The sequence below is a fragment of the Pseudochaenichthys georgianus genome, chromosome 10 (assembly GCF_902827115.2).
Source record: "Pseudochaenichthys georgianus chromosome 10, fPseGeo1.2, whole genome shotgun sequence".
In the NCBI taxonomy this organism is placed as follows: Eukaryota; Metazoa; Chordata; class Actinopteri; order Perciformes; family Channichthyidae; genus Pseudochaenichthys; species Pseudochaenichthys georgianus.
In genome coordinates this window covers 33,154,379-33,159,448 of record NC_047512.1, presented here as the reverse complement: position 1 = coordinate 33,159,448, position 5,070 = coordinate 33,154,379, and positions in this window count along the sequence as shown.

The following is a 5,070-nucleotide window of genomic DNA, read 5'->3' as shown; positions in this document are numbered from 1 at the left end:
CTAGGCACCGAGGATAGCTGTTTCTCTCCGTTACCAGACTTTATGCTAAACTAAGTTAAGCTAAATGCACATTCATGACAGTGCAGTGGTATCAATTTTCTTCTCGCTCTCTCAAGAACAAGAGTCAATACGTATTTCCCAACATGTTGAACTATTCCCAAGATGGCATCCTGACAATTATAAATGAGTGCATGGACTGTATTTCTATGGCAACAGTAGCAGTTTCATTAAAAAAGGTGAGCATGCTTTCATACTGATAGCTGGTTGAACTTTCATGTGGTGATTTGAATGTTTATCAAGTGTTATATACAAGTGTGATTATAACAAACATTGTGTACATACTTGCTGCCATAGCAGTAGTTTAACGACATTAAGAAAAATGCATTCAATCTGTGCATTGGAGAAGGTGTATTTAAAGAATAATTGAGCTGAGACATTTTCACTGTTCAGCATACTGTAACCTTCTCACAGAAACTTAAAGAGCCACGCATGAGTTTTATTGCAGATGGAAAAAAAAAGAATATTTCCCGAAAACCCAAAGTAATTTTTTTAATTAGGGCAAATGCCTATACTTAGAAGCCGGGACGTCAGGGAAAAGGGTGCTGTGGGACCGGGCATTAGGGTATACTAGTGGACGTGTATTATTATTTGGCTAAAGATAGAGCAGAAATGTAAATGAAAGATAAAGTTCTACTTTTCATGAAGCAGTTTTGAGGTGATGTGCCCACCACTTTGGTTGGTTTCCAGTTGCTCTACGGCCCAGACCTAAACTTGAAGAGTGACAGAATTGTCTAGAAATAGGGAAATTTGTCATCTGTACATTATAGGGCACTCAAGTGTTGTTGAGTACTTGCATGTAATGGGTGGGCAGGCTTACCGAAGTGCATGAGAGGCTACTAGGGCATTGTGAAGCATAAAATGACTCCCAATTAGATTCATGAGTAGATAATGGTTCAGGATGATGCCTCCTTTGGATAGGACAACTTCATTTTTCATGATTGTGGGTGGCAATTTCACTGAAGAATAGAAGATAGGGTATTAGGCCATTGTTTTCTCAATGCCTCTTTAAAAAATATTATTCTCTTGCAGGACTTTTTCAAACTTTTAATCTTTTCGGCAATGGGTTTAGGTTAAGGGTTAGGGTTAGAAGAACCAGGAACAGATTTGACATAGAATAAACTCTGATTGACAGATCAACCAGAGTATGATCTGTCAATCAATATCAGTTGTAGTAACATCTTGCTATTGTTTTCTACAAAGTCATTATAAAAGTTGGAGCTGGCCAACAGCGATGTGGGCTATAGAGGCTTCTCAATACTCAAATTTCCCCTCCTCGACTCCCCTCCTCGACTCCCCTCCTCGAGACTTAGTCCCGCCCACAGGAGATGCGAGCGGAGGACCGAGGAGGGGAAGCAGCAGACGTTTAAAGAAATGAGAACTCCTCTCCTCTGAGCGGTCATATTAAAGCGACGTCCGTTCATTATTACGTGGCAACAGCTGCATCAGCTGTCGAGTGTTTTGTCATATTTTATAATCTCTGTTAGATCAGCTGAACATTGTTCCCCCACATATTTACCTTGAATTCATTGAGAGTGCGGTATAATGAGACAATAACAGGCTACAGATGCGGACACACACACACAAATATATTTATATAAATATATGCAATTTAAAGTATGAGAGCACTCTCATAATAACGTAACACAATCAGAGACTGGATATATCCCCCCCCCCCCCCCTCTCTCTGGTCGCTGAAATGGGGAATTGAAATTACGGGCCAAAAGTTGTAATCTTTATGTCAACATATCACCAAACTAATACAATATTGCGAAAATTGAATTATGTGTGATACTTCTTACAATTTCTCCACACAGCCATGCAGAGACACTTTTTCCTATGAGCATATTTGATTGTATTAGCAATGCAACAAATCTAAAACATGTAACATCCACTTAGCAGCTTATAGGGAATTGTTTGGTCACTAACTTTGACCTGGTACCTGTAAGGGAAACTTCTGTAGCAATGGAGAGTCAGGACACAGAGAGACACGAGGAGAGTTGGAGCTTTGATGTCAAACACTGATGGTTTATTACAAGTCTCGGCCGGAGGATTCACATCACAAGTCACAGCAGCCAGAGGTTCTGACTGCACGGGTGGGTTGCCACATAAATTCTGGAGAGCCTCTCTCTTGATAGCCCTTTTAACCAGTTTACAGAGAGTTAATTAACATATTGGGGGAGATAACGTAAACATCTGGGAACACTGGAGATAGCCCCAACATCTGGAGACACTGAATCAGTTGTCTGACCCAGGCTCGAAGCCAGCGTTCCCACACTCATAAACCATTTGTGTGACCGAGAGTTGCCCAGTCATAAAACTGGGAATATAAACATTATAGCTGCAGCAACACATTCCTTAAGGGAGATAACATAGTCAGGGTTGGTCATAAACGTCAACAGGCAAAAAGGTTAGATACCCGGAGTAAGGAGAATTATTCTCTAACAGTACCAAAGAACTGCAGCTCAGAGTCGACCATTTGTGTTCGCAGCTGGAAGAGTCTTTACGCTCTGACGTATACATGTATTTCTGTCAAGTATTTCACACAATAATTATGTCAGTTATACATATTAAATGAATATCGGAGGGCTGTGATTGTCAAAGCCTCGAAATGTAATGAATATGCTCAATTGATTATATTTGGTATTATCATCCAATGGACTCGAAGAAAATCTGTTTAATTGAATTAATTATTACACAGTGAATTGGAAATTGGAAAGGCATTTTCTAAATATAGGACACTCAGAAGCATGTCTAATGCCAGTTTACACTGAATCATTATTTACTGTGAAATTAGTGGATCCTCAGCCTGGCATAAAGCACAAAAATTGAGACATTATTCAAATCTTCCAAATGTCTGTCTGTCAGCAGAGCCTCACTTGGTTTCATGCAAAGAAGGTCCTGTTAAAGGTCTGAGAGTATTCACATTTTTTATTTCCCATTACTTCAAAAAATATTTAAGGAGTCTTCAGAGAGAACATAGTCTACATTTTAAATCAATATGAGTTAAAACACATTCTCAATGCACTGAACATGGATGGGAAAATAAACTGAAATCACTTCCTCTCATTGGGCAGCATTTGGAGAAAAAAACGGCCTTGTTTCCTCAACAGATACTTAGCAAATTAGAGTGATAGTTTGGTTGTTTTAAAGTGGGTTATACTGTGGGTACAATATCAGTTTAGATATACAGTATATTTAAAATATTTCCACCTCTTTACCTTGCTTACATACGGAGAACTGAGTCTTGTATACGCTCTCTGCAAAGCGCAATCCGACTCCTTTGAGAAAACTTAAATTTGACCAACTGCGGAGTTGTCGGTCTGCTGTTGCCCTTGTATTATTTGTGACTTTGGTTAGTTCATATACAAAAAAAACAACGAAAAACAAGCAGATTAAGGCAGCGGTAGGCAAGCAACTTCCATGCTACTATTAGCTAGCTGTTGATGGTGAGTTGCTTGCTTGTTGAACCACAGTGTCTTTTTTTTCTATTCCTACTTTGTAAAATGTTACTTGTAGGTTGAGTCTTTGGATTTTTTGAAAGGCTTGTCTGAAGGAGCTCGGCTTGGTAACGAAAATATTGTAATGTGTAATGTTACCAATTATATTTTCAATGAAGAGCGATATATAATCAATCTTTCATTTAACTTGCCCAACACTGGTCATAACCGATGTATAAGATTACAATATGTCAGGGGTGTATGTCTGTCAGCTTGTTTTAGGGTCCTTCTGCCTCCTAGTGGCAAAAGAATCAACGTATACAACCTTAAACAACAACAAAAAACACCTCCTTTTCTGTGTCTTTCTAGAGACGTGTAGAAAAGTAAAAGCTTTGATGAACTGGCTGTGGGTTGAATAAATATGAGTCATATTACTCAGAGAGTAGTCACATATTCTCTTTGATATGCTGCCAAAGACATACCACACATTTAACTTATTTTATTGCATCTATGAATTTTGCATTTCTTGGTAGTACTTTAAGTGAATGAATTAACACTCTTCCATTTGGAGGTACTTATGAGCCATGTGTTGTTCTTCTTGCTGCCGGAATGTACAACTGCATAGTTGGGGGATCCGTCTTTGTTTGTCGGCTCTGATCGTAGGAGAATTAATCCACATATAATAAAAAATGTGTTGACAAAGAGACGCATGGTCTTATTTAAAGAAGACGTGGTCTGGGTTAGGAAGCTCGGGTGAATTTTTGGCAGCAACCGGAAGTCCTAAGGGAAAACGAAATTACTTTTGAAAAAAGACTCACAACAGTCAATATTGGATACATTTCTCACAAGCCACATATCTTCTGTACATTCTGACATTACAATCGTATTTTCTGACGGAAAAACAAAGTGAATGTGCACTTTCTCTACAAATCATCCAGAAACTCTCGCGATATTTCGCTACGACAAGTTAACCACAACTATCATGTGTGACTGCGTACTACTACTACTTTTCCTAATGCCAAATATGTATGTTAGCTGTGTTAATAGACAGTGTGGAGTTAATTTTGGTTGTTTATTCATATATTTTGTATTTATTTATTTATTTCAATCATGAAGCATTAAGATACTTGTTTAGTAGTGCAGGTTGTAATGAAAAATAGTTGGGAGGGAACCTTGGTTCCAGTTAGAGATGTCCCGATCCGATCACGTGATCGGGGATCGGAGCCGATCACGTGATTTTCAAAAGATCGGAATCGGGAGAAAAAAATCGGGGATCGGGACATTTTTTTTTTTTTTTTTTTGAATTTAATGTTACAAAACAAAAATGACCATGTTCACGTCTTAAAGTCATCCTGAGGACTTAGTTTTGGTTTAAAATTACACAACATCATGTATGTGTTGCTTTCTTTGGGCTTGTTTTCATAGACCTGATTGCTTATTTCTCTGAAATCTGGCAACAGAGTGGGCGCAGTGTCTAATAGTAGCAGTAAGCTAACGAGAGGCTACGTTCAGCTGATGACTCGGGAGTCGGGACAGAGAAAATATCAGGAGTTTGGAAGTATTATAAAATTGA